The sequence below is a fragment of the Macrobrachium rosenbergii genome, chromosome 40 (assembly GCF_040412425.1).
Source record: "Macrobrachium rosenbergii isolate ZJJX-2024 chromosome 40, ASM4041242v1, whole genome shotgun sequence".
Taxonomy (NCBI): domain Eukaryota; kingdom Metazoa; phylum Arthropoda; class Malacostraca; order Decapoda; family Palaemonidae; genus Macrobrachium; species Macrobrachium rosenbergii.
The window spans coordinates 19,352,853-19,372,467 of record NC_089780.1 but is presented as its reverse complement, the minus strand read 5'-3'; the positions used below and the strand labels follow the sequence as shown (position 1 = coordinate 19,372,467).

At 33.0% G+C, this 19,615-nt stretch overlaps 1 long non-coding RNA gene across 1 annotated transcript in view; it reads left to right on the top strand.

The window, feature by feature from the left end:
- Positions 1-19,615, top strand: part of LOC136826218 (uncharacterized) — a 466,686-nt gene that overhangs the window by 441,078 nt on the left and 5,993 nt on the right. The window contains exons 4-5 of the long non-coding RNA XR_010849552.1: positions 5,365-5,422; positions 19,072-19,260. This is a non-coding gene — a long non-coding RNA (uncharacterized lncRNA). The remainder of the gene's footprint in view (positions 1-5,364; positions 5,423-19,071; positions 19,261-19,615) is intronic.

Here is a 19,615-nt window from a genome sequence, read left to right as displayed (position 1 = left end):
TTTAATTCCGGGGAATAATTCTTCCTCATTTCAAAACTGATTTTATGCGGTAGGAATTCGAAAGCTTTCAAGACGCCTCAAAAGTTCCGTGTTTTTTCAGTTGAATTCTGCAACTGTTAGTTAAATAAGCACATAATATATAAACAAATTAATAAAAGAATATACTTAAAGAATATACTTCTACTATTCATAGAAAGTAAATAACGTGCCTAATGCTGTTTTTTTTTCAGTTGAATTCTGCAACTGTTAGTTAAATAAGCACATAATATATAAGCAAATTAATAAAAGAATATACTTAAAGAATACACTTCCACTATTTATAGAAAGTAAATAACGTGCCTAATGTTTTGTGAGTTTGACGTGTCATAGATTTGACAAAAATGTGTGACATGTTGACAATGTATAAAAGTACAGAAATTCACTTGATAAAAAGAGCTTCAGGGATGAATTAATTTTGCTGTAATTGTTATAATAATTAATTATTATATTTTCTGTTCTCTCCCTGACATCGTTCGCCTTTTCCTATCCAACATATCCTTGTAGAGTCCGTCGAGGAATTATTGGAAGTTGAAGGGATGAAATACTATTTAGAGCGTTCATTAATTCTCGTACAATAGAGACGCCCTAACAAAGGTATAGAAGTTATGGCCAGTGAACAATGATTCGAGGAAGGTTGTTTGGTTCGAAGTTCTTTTATGAAGTCTTCCAAAATGAACCTTATCGGATAAAGATGGTCGTTCGTAAACACACACACACTCACATACACACACCGACCTCGAAAATAATTAGAAGATTGATGATCACAAATTATCGGCGATTATTAAAAAAGGGAGAGAAAAAAAGGAAAGGTGAGAAGAAAAATACATTAATATTTCATTGTACTCTTGGTATCTTTTAAACAGAGCGTAAACATTAGAAACTTTATATCCTGAAAATTGGTTCATTTGTTATTTGATATCACTGTGTGTCGAAATTGGCAGCTAGATGCAACTTAAGAAAATTATACAAATTTAAATATTTTTTATAACTTTTTTGCTAAGAGATAAATAAATCTGATATGCATTTTTATGATATTTATCTTAATTTTGTGCTTTTTTATTAACAAAACTGGCAGAAAGATTGACTGGACAATAAGTCAATAAAAATCTAACAATTTTTAGACAATTAATGTCTTAATTTTTTTTTATATCAGATATTTCACTTGCATGGTAAAGACTAGTAGTCTCATTTAGTTTCCCTAAAGGTTGACTGTTTTACGTGTATAGCTTGGTTCTTTTGTCATTTTTATATATATACCCTTTTCTTTCTCTACTTTGTAAAAACTAAGATCAAAAGGAAAAGCGGTAAGGAAAGATATTTTCACACCACGTTTCAAAAATGAAATCATTAGAATTCAAGAAAAAAGCATTTTATAAACTGCATAAACTTCAACCCCGAATTGGATTTTGGGCTGCGTATAAAACTTTTTTTTTTTTCTTGATTTCCTACTGAAGGATTCAGATTTTGTCGAGGTATGTTAAGCTACCTTTTTTTTTATCACCCTCCCGCCCCCTTCCCCAGACAAAAATATCATTGGAAACTTTTATAGTCTATTAAGTGGGAAAGGATTTGGAAAAGATTTATATATCTTCACGTTTCTGTCCCAGCCAATTCGCCCAAAACACAGCGCTACTTTTATCGTCCTCCTTCCATGAAGAATCTGTTCTACAACAAAAATCGTCTTTCAATATATGTTTAAGATCCTTTACTGCGTAACATGACTTTTTTTATAAAATAGAATCTATAGCAAATGTTAAAAAAATTAATGTTGTAGCTATTATAACAATCTATCAAGACGATGAAATAAAACTAATCTTAGAAAAATATATTTGCTATAGAGATGACAAAATGATTCTTTGAAGTGATTTTGTTGAATAGGTTGTGTACTGTCTAATTTTGTATTCCCCAAACTTTGATTGTAGAAAAGGGGTAATGAGGGGAATATGAGACTAAATATCCCCTACCCCTAAATTCACTATTGAACGAAGGGAGTATTGAGAGGAATGTGAGACTAAATATCCCCAAAATTCACTGTTGACCTGTGGGCATATCAGGTAGCCACTGAGCAAAGCGAGGTCGTCGAATTTTTTGCGCCAACTGTCCTCTCTGTTGCATGTCTAAACGGGGGTGGGAGAGGGGGGGGGAGTTGCAATCCAGACAGGTCGAATATTGCACCTGACCCTTTCCCTTTACCTGTTATTTTTTCGCCCATTCGTCAAACCTAAGTGGACGTGTCTGGCACTCTTTCTTTATAAAGGCAGGAAGCCGTTCTCCTCCTTTTCACCAACAGCACCAACTCCACCATCACCGTCACTTCCAACGCCAACATCAAAATGATTTAATCTCACAATTCGCTCAGATCTGATCTGAGTCGTTTTCACTTTCTGAAATGGTAGTGTCATCTACTAATTCATAACTGCTGCTTATGTTGAAGATTGGTTCACTTTATACACTCTAATACATTAGTGAACTAATCCCTTGCGGAGGGGTACAGCCTTAGTGAAAAGGTACATGGTTGTGGCAACAGTTTCAATAAAGATTTTAGATAGAATACGTTATATACATATACATATATATACATATATATATATATATATATATATATATATATATGTATGATGCATAAAGCCTCTAATTCTCTTATATATATACATATATATATATACATATATATATATATATATATATATATATATATATATATATATATATATATATATATATATATATATGATGCATAAAACCTCTAATTCTCTAATAAACAAGTAAAGTCTTTATCCAAATCACAGATACCAGGACATTAAATTTCTAAGATATTAAAGGATAGAAACTGCTTATCTGCACAATACATCATTATCTCTCTCCTTTTTTTTTAAATACTACAGGTAAACATGACCTTACAAAGATATACACATTTAGAGTTTTGCTCCTCACCTAACCATTAACGTATTTTCATTCCTGCCCGTTTAGATTACTGGCACTGGTAAAGAAATACATTATTACCTAACTCCACCATGAATATTTAACCTATTCTCGGCTTATTCCGTGCATGAGAGAGGCAGTTTTATTTCTGTGAAATACGATCAGTATTTAAACTCAGTTAAATTCACCGGTTTCAGATATAACATTAAAAAATGCCCTTCTAATATTTTATGAAAAAAATTATCTTTCTTTGTCAGTCTTTTATTGGCATAGTTCATTATAACATGTCAGTCTGGGTCAAATCATCTCCAAAACAAACTTTATGTGGTAACAAAAACGTTGTTAGTTTTACTATTGTTTATTGTTAAGAGTAATTTAGGTATTTGTTAATTAGTTAAAATGTTTGGCTTAATGATGTTTGCTGCTATTGAATAGAAACTGAAAAAAATTATCAAATTTCGATAGCAAGGAATAGCTTCGTCCCCAGATGTAATCTTTGCAGGTAATATTATTTTTCAGTTTGGTTCTGCAATTGACAAATCACTTCCTGTATTATAAAAATAAATAAATGAAAACGATAGGGAGAGAGAGAGAGAGAGAGAGAGAGAGAGAGAGAGAGAGAGAGAGAGAGAGAGAGAGAGAGAGGAAAAAGGTCCATATACCCTTGGAAGGACCCTTGAAGGAAATTACTCTATTTCCTTTACCTCGAAGGAAAGGTCCTCCCCATATCTGTAAGGGAGAGAAGCGAAAAATTCTTTTTTTCTTTTTAATCTGGTAGCTTTTCATCCGATTTCGTATCTGCTTGTGAAACACGTATCTAAGTTCACATACATACGAACGAGTTGTGTGTTTAAATCTTCGATTTACCGGTTTTGTTTATAAGAGTGTCTTCGTATTGATATAGCTATTTGAACTGAAACTTATGAAAATTGCATGGTTCATTTAATTTTCAATTAGGCAGTCATCATCAGCCGTAATAGTATTGCATATACAGCAACATGGATTGAATATGTTAAAGTCAACATTTTTTAATTATATGCAAACTATGTCTGCATATTCAATCTAATATCCCAGCTTGTTAAGAATGTTATGGTCCCCTAAAGTGAATATTAATTAATTGAAGAGTCTTCCTTGCTCATTGCGATGTGATGTTACTCATTTAGACGCAGAACTGATCACCCCCCCTAACTTTCACTCTCTCTCTCTCTCTCTCTCTCTCTCTCTCTCTCTCTCTCTCTCTCTCTCTCTCTCTCTCTCTCTCTCTCTCCATGCAGGGCTGTAACCAATTACAGTCGTCTCGCGAGCATTCAGTAATTCACTGCTTTGATGACCAGAGGCGCAACGGGTTGAACGGAAATGCCTAGATCTATCCATCCATGTTCTGGATTAGAATCGCGGTTCTGTCCCTAGAGAGAGAGAGAGAGAGAGAGAGAGAGAGAGAGAGAGAGAGAGAGAGAGAGAGCTCATATAAGTATCATAAGCATTAATTAAAGTTCCCTGGCTCTTATGTTTATAAATCAACGAATTTGCTTTGTGGCAAAGTTTATTTGCATTAATTAGTCGAGGAGTAAATTTCTTTATAACAAGCATCTTGTTAAAGGGAGCATTAACATTATGTGTTGATAGCTTATGCTTCAGTTATGATGGTAAGACGTACAAACACTCATTCAGAATAGCTGCAGGTTCCTCGTTGTTTTCCATACTTGCAGACTTATAAATACAATTTTATGAAGTGATGTTACTCCCTGGTATTAACTTGAAGGGTGTTATGAAAAATTTACTCTGAAATTCCTTTTTTGTTTACTGAAAAATTTACTCTGAAATTTCCTTTTCGTTTACTGAAAAATTTACTCTGAAATTTCCTTTTCGTTTTCTGAAAAATTTACTCTGAAATTTCCTTTTTGTTTACTGAAAAATTTACTCTGAAACTTCCTTTTCGTTTACGGAAAGATTTGCTCTGAAATTTCCTTTTTGTTTAATGGAAAACTTACTCTGAAATTTCCTTTTTGTTTACTGAAATATTTACTCTGAAATTTCCTTTTTGTTTACTGAAAAGTTTGCTCTTAAATTTCCTTTTTGCTTACTGAAAGATTTACTCTGAAATTTCCTTTTTGTTTACTGAAAAAATTTACTCTGAAATTTCCTTTTTGTTTACTGAAAAATTGACTCTGAAATTTCCTTTTTGTTTACTGAAAAATTTACTCTGAAATTTCCTGTAATGTCAAATATGAATGTTATTTACTCTTCAAGAAACAAGGATTGTGTTTGAGCGTTCATCAAAGCTGAAATGCAGTTGAAAATTAAACTAATATCTGATGATATATATATATATATTTCTAGAAAATGAGTTTTCATTTTAGGTTAAACTACTCAAAATTAAAGCTAATCTCTTTTTTTTTTCAGGAAAACTCCCAGGCCCAAAGAACTGTTTTGGGGCCCTCGACCTCTAAACCAAGATCAGGTAAGTTATATAATTTCAATATACTTCAGTCCCTTAGCTGACTATGATTTCACAAATATTCTGATGGGTGTAAGGCTTTGGTGGTAAATTACCAATGTTATGTTAGTTTTGTTTCTTATTATTCTCGTGGTACATTGTCGTATGGGCTATATTATACTAGATAACTACCGTATTTTTCGCTCTTATGCTTACTTTTGACAGATTTCTTGGGGTTACAGGCCTGTTTTTCCGGGCAAGTCACCGAATGTTACCATCAAATGAATGTTTTCTGTGAAACTTACATGCAAGCTTCATATCCGTGCAGGATATTGGTTCATACAACAGCACAAACAGAAAGAGATTATGACAATAGATTAAAATTCAAAGACATGAGAGAGAGAGAGAGAGAGAGAGAGAGAGAGAGAGAGAGAGAGAGAGAGAGAGAGAGAGAGAGAAGTATACCTTAGTTTTACCAGACCACTGAGCTGATTAACAGCTCTCCTAGAGAGGGCTGGCCCGAAGGATTAGACTTATTTTACGTGGCTAAGAACCAATTGGTTACCTAGCAACGGGACCTATAGCTTATTAAGGAATCCGAACCACATTATGACGAGAAATGAATTTCTATCACCAGAAATAAATTCCTCTAATTCTTCATTAGACGGCCGGAGACTCGAACTCGGGCCTAGCGAGTGCTAGACGACAACTCTACCGACTCTCCCAACGAAGGACTATAGAAAGAGAGAGAGAGAGAGAGAAAGAGAGAGAGAGAGAGAGAGAGAGAGAAAAGAGAGAGAGAGAGAGAGAGAGAGAGAGAGAGACATTTTATGAACTTTACAACGCAGCAAGTGCTTTCAGTCAGAAATAATACTTCCTTGGAAAAGTGTAACTAACAAACACAGATACTGTAGTGAGAATCATCATCATCATCATTGCAAGTATTTTCTACGTAAGAACCCTAAAACAAACACATTCCCAGACAGCAGGTGAACGAATGAGATTTTAATTCCCAGTTCCCAGAACACGAAAGAGTCGAAATTCATTATTCACATGAATTTCAGGTGGGAAACATCATCCACCTGACATTTCCCATTTCAGTAGAATCTTTTTATTTCGGTATACAGTACATTCAGCTGCTAACCTAAGCAAATTAGCTCCATTATTCATGAGGAGGAACCCGTTTAGCTTTCATTTCTCAGAATATGGTGTTCTTTAGTCGTTTGTGAATGTCTGGGTAAATTAGAGTATGATGGCAGTTTGTTTAGCATTGTAAATGTCAAGCATAGTGGATTTTATTTTTCATTTATTTTTTATAGATATGCTAACTAAAAAAGGCATCTATTACATGAACATGGTTGTTTGTTCATCAGGTCTGAGTAAATAAATTGACGTAGAATTTCGTTATAATCAACAGAACTAACTTGTTTCTTGATTCTTTATAGAATAGGGGACCTAGGCAGGAAATGTAACTGAGTTAAATTAAAAGGAAATATGAAATATGGACAATAATCTTCTTGTTATTGATTTATACATTGTGTAGATAAAAATACTTTAATCTATCAATCCATCACAGGAATTCTCTCTCTCTCTCTCTCTCTCTCTCTCTCTCTCTCTCTCTCTCTCTCTCTCTCTCTCTCTCTCTCTCTCTCTCATGCTGTAAACAATCTGTATACACTAATGCTGAGTCACTTACTATCAAGAGACAGACAAATAGGAATAAACAGTTTCAACCATTCTGCTGCGACACACACACACACACACACACACATATATATGTGTGTGTATATGTATATATGAAATTGTTTACATATATACTGTATATATATATATATATATATATATATATATATATATATATATATATATATATATATATATATATATATATATATATATATATATACATATATATATATATATATATATATATATATATATATACTGTATATATATGTATGTATGTATATGAGTGTATGTGCATGACTATATACTAAGTCTTATTTGATAAACTATATCCAAATTTCAGATATGTAATGTAATCACTTTTGTCAATCATTCCATAAATTACTAGTTGTCCATTGAAGAATAGATTGTCCAGTACTGGGTATCAAAATTATGAATCGAGTGAAAATATTCCCTTGTCTGGGAGAAAACAAACCTCCTGCTTTCAATTCTGTTCATTATAACCCTTAACAACCTCCCTTAACACCAGCGTAACCAACAACCGAATCACAATTACCATGCTTGAAAAAAAAATCCATTGAAAAACTGATTTTCCATTACGACGGGCAACGAAGTATCTGCCCTCCCAATCAAATTCTCATTTACAAAGGAGAAAATATTTTGGCCATCATGCATTCCAAATGGGAAGATGGATTTTGTCCCGTGTCGTTCTGTGCATTTTGTGGTGTCTTTGATTCCATGGGGGAGTGTCGATGTAGAGAGGTAGTTTATATGTATGTATGTATGTATGTATGTATGTATGTATGTATGTATGCATGTATGTGTGTATATATATATATATGTATATATATATATATATATATATATATATATATATATATATATATATATATATATATATCTTTATACAGAGAGAGAGAGAGAGAGAGAGAGAGAGAGAGAGAGAGAGAGAGAGAGAGAGAGACTTTCCCTATAGATCCTAACCATTATCTTCCCTCTCTACATTTCTCTTCCCTGGATTTTACCTCTCTTTTCTACCTAGACTGAAGGAGGAATTGCAGTCTTCTCGGGTGCCCTTGTAACACTGGCCATTTCTTGCTATTCCTCTTGTCTCGCCCCCTTTTTATGACTCGTGGACATAACCCCCCCTTCCCCCCCCCTCTCTCTCTCTCTCTCTCTCTCTCTCTCTCTCTCTCTCTCTCTCTCTCTCTCTCTCTCTCTCTCTCTCTCTCTCGGAATTTAGATGCTCTTGCGTGCTCTTTTATTTTTTTTTATTCTAAATACTTTCTGTCTAATGCTGTTTCGAATCAGTTATAATTTGCTATGTAATTTCATATTTCATATTTACCATGATTTTCAAACAATCTCGCAAGCGCTAACTTGAAAGAATTAAGAAAACCTGAAGCTGTTACCACGCACTCATACACACACACACACGCACATACAAGCGTACTCGTCAAGAGAAGTGTCAGAAAACCAGCACCTACAAACCACTGCGTTTATAGTGGATTTTACCTTGTAAAAATGCCTCACAGCAAAGGAAAAGAAGTGGTCTGGAAAGAGAGGAACGAAAAAGGGTAGCAAAAAATATGGAGAAAAATGGAGAATCTGTGATGTAAAAACCAGACAGCTCTCAGCCCTCAACCAGCAAAAGTAATGGTGAAATCTATGGGGAAATTCTCAAGGTAAATATACTCGTATTAGTGAAGGGAAATGTATTAGCGAAAGAAAATGTATTAGTGGACGCCAGTGAACCACTCTGAAAAACGAATTTGCGTGGAACACATTACTAGGAATTCGTCCCAGAACAATAAAAATCAATCAAACGTTTTTGAAACGTGAACTAAAAACGTTTTTATAGAAAAGGATATGCAGATTAATTAAGGCAATGCATTTGACACCAGAGAGGAGAGAACTGGGAAAAAAGAGAAATACTTGATCAAAGAGAAAACTTCTTTACAAGAATTCATCAGAGGACGAGAGATTCCCTTTGATTTGAAGTGACATCAAGGAAGAAGGGAAAAAGTCTGTTATTCTTAAATAAAGGTTTAAAAAAATATACAGTCAATTTTAGCACTGAAAAGTATTTACTGATAAAACTTAATCGGGTATTCTGTTTCTTAGAATATATCAACCTCCCACTGAGATGCATGACACTAATTGTTTAATATACATATATATATATATATATATATATATATATATATATATATATATATATATATATATATATATATATATATATATATATATATATATATATATATATATATATATATATATATATATATATATATATATATATATATATTTTTTTTTTTTTTTTTTTTTTTTTTTTTTTTTTAAGTAATCAAACATTCTCCTTTGCTTGCAATTCTAAACGCTTTTACAAATCGCATTTCTAAATTGAGTCTGATCTGAATCGCGTGTTGCAATTTCAGACGCATAAGAGAATTTCAATTCTTTTATGATTTCAGCTTTTCCAATTCTTTTGAATATTTATGTGCTTTGTAATTCCTCAAGTCACCTTTTGGATTAGAATTCTGAGTAAGCTTTTTTTGTCAAAATATATTTGCAATGACTATTATTATGTGATATGAGAAATATACTTTATATGTAATTTACACACGAACAAGAACATACGCAAACATACACACACATACATACATTATATATATATATATATATATATATATATATATATATATATATATATATATATATATATATATATATATATTATATATACACTCATATATATATATATACATATGTATATATATATAGGTTTTATGTCAATCCAACTTTCCCACTGGAATTATAAACAAACAGGCCATGTAGAACCCAACAGTATGTTATTGAATCCGGGAGAAATATAGGTTATTAAAATCATCACTGGGGTGATAACACAACGATTATATAGCATTATGTAACTGCCAGTTTCTTAAGAAGTATTAAATCAGATCCAATGAGTACTTTTGCTGGCACGGAATGATTGTAGCAGATATCTAATATTACATTTAGCATTTGAGATTTCCTCTAATTAACTATTCACTTATTTATAAGCATTTTATATGGCACTCTTAATTATTAGTCCCAAGTACGTAAATGAATCGTTTAAATCTTTTTTTTTCTTTCCTTACACACAAATGATGCAGTTTTAAAATTTCATAATTAAATATAGTTTTGGCGTAGCGTACTTTAGGTTAGGTTATCAGCAACGATTTAATGAAACCAAGGGAACAGTGCTATTTCAATCCTTTCATATTTATTGTTATTTAGTTTAATTTACAAAGCATACGTGCATCATAAAGGCATTCCTAAAAGTCTGAGAGAGAGAGAGAGAGAGAGAGAGAGAGAGAGAGAGAGAGAGAGAGAGAGAGAGAGTTACTTTTGCCTATATCACTCGGGCACAAACTGCTGTTGTTTAAAAGCCTTAAGCCATGAATGTCATTTGTAAAGACTATGAATTACTCCTTGTACTTGCTGTTCAAGCGTTATAGAGGTTAAATGTCACTTGTTCTTGTGCTCCATCTCTAACCTTTATATATATATATATATATATATATATATATATATATATATATATATATATATATATATATATATATATATATATATATATATATATGTGTGTGTGTGTGTGTCTGTGTGTATTTGTGGGTGGTAATGTCACTCCAGGTATCTAGAATGCAAGTTTAGTTTACACGAAAAATATTTTTCGTAAATTTTCACAACTTAGGAGGGTAACCTTTGAAGCATGATGCCACTATGGAAAAGCTTCATATATATATATATATATATATATATATATATATATATATATATATATATATATATATATATATATATATATATATATATATATATATATATATATATATATATATATCAGTCATTTCCTTGTTAGTGAAACTGTTGTCGACCAGTAGTTGGATAGAACGGTCAGTGTAGTCTCTGCCTAGGTACAGAAATGTGATATGGCTCTGCAGATATATCCTTAATGATCTTTTCGTAGTTAAAGCAAAGACCCGGGTTTGTCGTTCTCGTTTATACCATCGGGGATTATTTGTTTTTGGGTCGGAGTTACTTGAAGTTAAGCTAAGGGAGTGTCCCCTAATGCTTTCTTCGAAGTCTTTTCCCTCACGAAAGCGTATGTAGGAGGGATTGGGACCTTATTGAAGATAATTCTGCTGTAATTGGCTCCGAAGTTGACCTGGAAATGTGAAGAATATGCAAAAACTCCGCCATTGGATTTATCTGAGAGAGAAGCGTTGAGGGACACACTTTCACTGACATAAATGTAACTCGGATACAAGAATACCCACAAAGGTGTAAGCAAAACGCACCAACTTGGTCTTTGCCTTAATGGACAAAGTAAGAACTTGGATGTCGATTAAAAGAACATGGTGGATACTGATGACAGAAAGGTCCTCCCACAGTGATCTAACTGGGATGACACTACTGTTGAAATTGTCCAGTCGTTCTAGGTCAACATTGGTCAACACATCCCTGGTCTAAATTTACTCACTTACAAGACTGTTTAATTAAAATTAAATTTTTAACACGAATGTTCATGGTTTAACCTCTGGCATAAAGCACATAATGTTTTCTAAAAAAATAAATAGTTTATAGCCACTCCTTTCATCTCCATTAGCCAATTTAGCAGATTTATGTTTTAAATCACGAATAGATAGTTGGGACTAAATCCTTCAACTTAATAACTCCAATTCCAAGGAATGAATAGAGCTTACAAAATGGAATATTTTTTTACTTAGCTGAAATTTCAGAGTATGACTGACAGACAAGACCTCAAAAAAAAAAAGGCCTTACCTGGTTTTCAATCAACTTTTGAAAAGAAATTTTTAATGGAAAGAACGTGCAATGAATAGGCTAACCGGTCTTCTGAAACTCTCTCTCTCTCTCTCTCTCTCTCTCTCTCTCTCTCTCTCTCTCTCTCTCTCTCTCTCTCTCTCTGCATTGGGTTTAGAGTCATCAAAATATTTAATTATTAGTTTATTATTGCATGAAAAACTTTATAATTGTAGTTGGCTTGAATGAAAAGGCTACATTCATTTTCCACAGCTAATACTGAGCTGCTTTAGTCACTGGTTCTACTAATGTGGTTTTGCTGTTGCTACTATTAGTATTAGTAATACTGTTTTATCATTGCCACTACTGCTGCTGCTGCACCATTTCTTTTAATAATACCAGTACTACTACTGCTGCTGCTTTACTTCTTTCAGTAATACCAGTACTACTACTGCTGGTACATTACTTCTTTCAATAATACCAGTACTACTACTGCTGTTGCATCACTACTTTCAATAATACCAGTACTACTACTGCTGGTGCATCCGCTTCTTTCAATAATACCAGTACTACTACTGCTGGTACATTACTTCTTTCAATAATACCAGTACTACTACTGCTGTTGCATCACTTCTTTCAATAATACCAGTACTACTACTGCTGGTACATTACTTCTTTCAATAATACCAGTACTACTACTGCTGGTACATTACTTCTTTCAATAATACCAGTACTAATACTGCTGCTGCATCACTTCTTTCAATAATACCAGTACTACTACTGCTGGTGCATCCGCTTCTTTCAATAATACCAGTACTACTACTGCTGGTGCATTACTTCTTTCAATAATACCAGTACTACTACTGCTGGTACATTACTTCTTTCAATAATACCAGTACTACTACTGCTGGTGCATCACTTCTTTCAATAATACCAGTACTACTACTGCTGGTACATTACTTCTTTCAATAATACCAGTACTACTACTGCTGTTGCATCACTTCTTTCAATAATACCAGTACTACTACTGCTGTTGCATCACTTCTTTCAATAATACCAGTACTACTACTGCTGGTGCATCCGCTTCTTTCAATAATACCAGTACTACTACTGCTGGTGCATTACTTCTTTCAATAATACCAGTACTACTACTGCTGTTGCATCACTTCTTTCAATAATACCAGTACTACTACTGCTGGTGCATCCGCTTCTTTCAATAATACCAGTACTACTACTGCTGGTGCATTACTTCTTTCAATAATACCAGTACTACTACTGCTGGTGCATTACTTCTTTCAATAATACCAGTACTACTACTGCTGGTGCATTACTTATTTCAATAATACCAGTACTACTACTGCTGCTGCATCACTTTTAATAATACCAGTACCACTACTGCTGCTACATCACTTTTAATAATACCAGTACTACTACTGTTGGTGCATTACTTCTTTCAATAATACCAGTACTACTACTGCTGCTGCATCACTTTCAATAATACCAGTACTACTACTGCTGGTGCATCACTTCTTTCAATAATACCAGTACTACTACTGCTGCTGCATCACTTTTAATAATACCAGTACTACTACTGCTGCTACATCACTTCTTTTAATAATACCAGTACTACTACTGTTAATGTTTCCACCATTATCTGTTTTCACTGATATAACTACGATAACGTTGCTCTATCTCTCTTGTAGTTACTATTAATAATAAGGCAACTACCATATCTACGTAACGATTTAGACTAGCATTACCCTCCTACGACTTGGGGTGACTTTGAAAATCGGTCACTCTCCCCTAGTGATATTAGGTTACGCCTGTTAAAAGCTTCACTTTTATTTATAAAAAAAAATAAAACTCTGTGAGTTTGCGTTGCCCATTTACGGAAAAAAATAGGTTTTGGCGGTGTCATATATCATTCACGTATGCCACTTTGTTTTATAAACAGGATACGTATACAGGCATGTTGTTATTGTATTATATTACCCAAGTTATTGGGGTTACAGTGCAAGTAACATTATTATTATTATTATTATTATTATTATTATTATTATTATTATTATTATTATTATTATTATTATTATTGACAAAAATCTCGTCATAGTATGAGTCACTAAAATGGCCAAGAAATCCACAGTGGGTTAAATGTAAATATATATTAGAAATATACATTTACATTTGTATATATATTTCTAGTACATACTTACATTTACACCACTGTGGATTTCTTCAACATTATTATTATTATTATTATTATTATTATTATTATTATTATTATTATTATTATTATTATTATTATTATTGCAAGCTAAGTTGCAACAGTGGCTGGAAATGCAGAATACCTATTTTTTTTTTATTTAAGCGTAAAAGCTGGCTATTATTGTGTAATTTACTGCAGCAAAAAATTGTTGGGCATTTAGCATTATACGGTTGAAACGTATCTCATTATCGATACCTCTCATGGTGTCTAAAAAATACCTATAATATATTTCGAGATCCTTTCTTCTTTAGGTCATGGGCATTTAAAAATGGCGCCTTTTTACACTCGGGTTGAGTTATACTGTTTTAAAAATTATGGATTTAGGAAATGAAATCCGTTCTTATGGACATTTTTATTTAACAAAAGGTTCTTACGTTACTGAAGTGGACGATGTTATAATACAGTTTATTTATAGTGCATTTACTTTTCAAGAATTCGTCTGCTTGTTTACTACCGAATCTATCTTGAAAATATCTTGAAAGGGCTTTTATTTTGCAGATAAATCTATCGTTTTTTTTACTGGGTGATAATAATTTTGAAAAATTTGGTGATTTTCGTTATTTAACCAGCAAATCATTTTTTTGTAAGCGAGATTTGGAAATTTAGACATTAGTTATTAATTTAAACTTGGCACACAAGAGTTGCCACTTATTATTTTATTTTATATTTCTTTAGGTAGTTTCCGTACTATGAATGAATTGACCTTAGATTCATAAAAAAGAACCGTTAACTTTATAACTCAAGTTTTATAGAGTTTTAATAAAATTAATCGTAAATTACATAAAACTGAACAAATATTTTCGGTGGAAGTTGCCAGTTACCATTTATTTTTATGTGGTTATGCTGCTTGTTACTAGATGTCCCTAGCGTCGAGTTATGTAGTGCCTCTTTTAAGCATGGCGGTAGCTACTGAACTTGGTCGCTTATACTCTAATTTTCTCCCTCAAAAATTCCTTTGAACCAAAGAAAACTTTTTCATTGAAAACTCTTCTCATTTTCTCTTGCTGCCACCAGTATCATTTTTTAATATCATTTATGTGAGACTTCGCGCTTTCTTCCTTCAGAAACAACTTTTGAATATGTATTTTTAGAGAGAGAGAGAGAGAGAGAGAGAGAGAGAGAGAGAGAGAGAGAGAGAGAATTTTGACAATGACAAATTCTGGTGTTTATGAACAGCGCAACTTGATGTTAGGTAAATTTTGTGTGTGGAAAAGAATGAAGTGAAATATTTGTACTTTAATAATTATTTAGTACGTTAAAAATCATATATACATACACACACACACATATATATATATGTATATATATATATATATATATATATATATATATATATATATATATATATATATATATATATATATACATACCTGTATATACACAAAGTATACGATACATTACACATTCTAAGGAACTTATCGAGTCAAATCAGGCGTGTAAATCCCTTAGATTTTTTCTTCTTTTTACGCAAAACTGTCTCGATTTCAGTCCAGAGAAGACTTCATGCAGAACAAAAGAGGTGTTCCAAGCGCTGTTTCCGACAGTGGCAGAACCGGTGGGAGAAGTGCGTGGCAGCCCAAGGAGACTACTTTGAAGGATGTTAGTGTAAGATTGTTGTATCTGAATACGAGTATTTTTTTATGAATAAAGGTCGGATGTTTTTAACACACCTTATATATATATATATATATATATATATATATATATATATATATATATATATATATATATATATATATATCTAAGGAGTATCGTTTTTCTCTCACTCTTGTATCGTTTTCGACTTACTAGGAAAGCGATGATTTGCGTTATTTCGTGTAGTTGGTTTTCCCTTATGTTACCAAATCACACGAAGCAAAACTCCTACTAAAAGCTCCTTTTTCCTGTCAAGCTACAGCATCATTTCCAATGATGTTGGTTAATACTATAATATCTTTAAATAACAAATAAATTTTGATTAACTACAGATTTTATACTTTAAAATTAAACATCTTAACTATAGCGTTTCGTAAAGATTACTGCTTGAAGAAAGTTGACTGACACTCTTTTTAAAGACATTTATTTTCGACTAATTACTCATGCTTTCTGATAAATCTCTAACCATTGCATATCTCGTATACTTTACACCACCAAACCATCGCGCAGTTTATGGTTAATTCGAAAATTTCCCGCACAAATCATAAGTTGCCAGTTATTATTCCATTTTATGATTACTTTTAGTTCTCATATCTGCCACCAGGTGCCCTCGGAGTTTTTGTTTTCTTTTCTGCCGTATTTTCGTCGATAATTCGGGCTCAAAACGGTAAAAATACGCTCATATCTTATAAAGACTTTATGACTGAGTTCATAAAGAATCACATTATTTTAAATCTCTCCCTTCGCTCTCTGCATCCTTTTGAATTCACGATAATGAGGTTTTCATGTAAATTCTTCTTCGTTATGAGCCCATATATCCTACTGAAATCGAGCCGAGTTTAGGACCTGCACCGTTTTGGAAAATTCATATACCAGTACTCGATAATATTATGGCTATACCAAATGGGATGGGAGGGTGTGAATTAACTTGGAATGCTGTCAAGTTAACTAAGGCACTTTGAATACTGAAAGCAATTTTACTAGAACCCTGATGAAGGCCTGTCATGAACAGGCTAGCACCGACTTCATCGCACAAAACAGGTAAACGTTTTTCTTAGACATTAAGTTAAAGTTTAACGTTTTTAAGAAAACAATTGTTGTCTTTCTTTTCTGAGAGTTATGATAGTGTGTGCGTGAGAATAAATGTTGTGCATACTGTAAAATTCTTGGAATATATCTGCATACGATCTATGGATTTGGTGGCCATTCAGGGGAACTCTGGAAGGACTGGGATCAGTTAATTAGCATACTGTAAACAATTAAGGCTTTCCTTTTTGCTTAAACAGTTTGAACCCAGTTTGATACTAGAATTATCGTTAAAATGGTGTCTGTGTCGATGTAAAGTTTACCTCACAAAAGTTTATTTCACAGCCTTCAAGAAATTTTAGTTGATACTAGGCTAGGTTAACATAGGAATCAAATAGTTTAACAGAAGTTTCGTGAAACGTCTGTACCTTGGCGAAAATGTTAAGTGAAAGTTTAGAAGGCCTTAAAAAAAATATTGAAACCACCTTAAGGTAACATATTGTTCATTGGTAAGTTCCACTGAAAAAATAAGTTAAACACATTGTTTCTGTGTTTACCCTACCCCTAGTAGGTAGGTGGTGTTGGTTTCGTTGAATTTACCAGTACTGATATGACAGTGCAATGTTTTGCTGTGTTCTCATGAACTGTCCATCTTTGGGTGATAATTTAAAATTTACGTAAGAATATATGAAAAATATTGGTGTTGCTTTGCACCTATGGACTTGGTAATGTGTTCATAATCCTAAAGAGTGTGGATTCAGAAAAATACTCTATATTCGGGAACCGAACAGGCTTTATAAAGTATGGTAATCCTATTTTGAAATTTATTTTAATTGTCTGGTTTTTGTGGCGTTTCGCCGAGTTTAACTCCCATTTTTTTTTTTTTTTTTTTTTTTTGTCGAAAATAGTTGGTTTAACTCATTACACCCCTTTATGTCTAGCCTAACAACAAAAGGGGACTACAGTAGGGAACCAGCTTACCAAGGTCCTATGCCTCAATTTTAGGTTAGGATTATTAGGGAACACTCCCAGCAAGTCCCGGTCAAGCAAGACTCGTGTTAAGTTATGGAAGGTTAGATTAGGAAGCATCCCAGTATTTTACTTAACAATTTAAAGTGTCCTACATCAGGTTAGGTTGGGGCTTTCAGGGTGTTGGGGATAGGGATCAGCCAGTTATTGTTCTGACGAGGAAAGGGCTTTTCTGTACAAATTACTTTCAAGATATGGTGAGATATTACCAGAAAAACATCAGATTTGCAGCCATTTGATTACAACATTTCAGTGGACCGTGTTAATCCTGCTATAACGTTGGCTGCCAAAGAGATCAAATGCTTTCTAAAGTAGCCCTTTTCTAATTTATCATTTGTATTATTTATATCTTGCACAAGATAGCATCGCCTGTGATGTCATCATGCAACCTAGCCTTCTCGTGCTTCAATCCATGTCATGTATGGATTGGTTTTTTCCTCTCTTCAGGTTTAATATAAACCATGTGGCTTCATTCTACATGCATTTCCAGCAGTTTTTAATTAAGTGGCATTTAAAGCTAAGCTGACCTTTTGCACCTATTTATGCCACTTAGTATTTTTTACGGCACAGCAGATATTTACACAGGGGCAAAAGTTGTCACATAACTATAATAAAAATATGCAAGTTACTTTTGGTCATCAAAATTGAGTTTTAAGGAGATCTTTAGCTAATTTAATGACAAACAAAAGCCCTGGAAAAGGCTTTACACTTTCAACATGCTGTGACTGTCTTGCAGATATACCATGAACACAACACCCAATATGGTTTTGTAGTAATTACTAGACATAAGTCTGGAACTAAACATGTGGCATTCAGTTCATGACAAATGCATCAGTTAATCATTATTCTATTCACCAAAATCTGTTTTCCTGTCAGTTATTTAGGTCTTTAGTCCTTTTTTTTCCTCTAATGTAAAACTTCTTAAGTTTTCATCAAGTTTTAATCTAGGTTAACTCTTGAGCTCTTTTCATTGGACTTTATTACATATTTTCTGTAAATAATTCTAAATAACTGGACAGCAATATGAAATAAATTGTTTATAATTCAGGTTTAGTGCTCCACATAGTTTAGAGGAAAATAAACTACTGCATTGTATTTTATGAAATTTTTAAAACATTCCCTTGTATACATATCAGATAGCTTATAACAATCTTGGAGATTTGTGGCATAAAGGCCCTCAGAACTTCTTTATAAAATATGGTCTGATTTTTCCTTTCAGATGTATAGCTGCTTGCACATACAAAATCCAGTGACCAAAAGGTGGAGCAGTATGAAAACTACAGTGGAAACATCGATATGTATTTGATTGATGGGAGGAAATGGAAAGTACAGGAACCGGGATGGAGTTGGATGAACTGGAACAAAATTGGGATGAAGACTGTAGGACTGAGCAGTCATCAGTCTAAAGGTAAGTTTATATTTTCATGCTTAAAGTTTTCGTTGAAATGTCAGTGCCTATTAGGTTGCAAAGTAGATTCATATTTATTCAAAGGCGTCTCGTTTTAACTTAATGTGGAATGTAAACTATCTGAAACATTTTCATTGTATTTATTTTTTATTTAACTGCAGTTCATCGTTAGTAATTCATAAATTTCCAGAATACTTAGATTTTAATCTAGTCCCCATGAGATAAGAAGGTAAAGTCGTTAGGTGGAAAGATAACTCACTCAAGGAGGTCATTTTTTTATTTTGCAGTATATTACCATTATAAAGCTTGCATGTATTAAGAATTCAGGACATACGTTAAATGTTAATGACGAAGG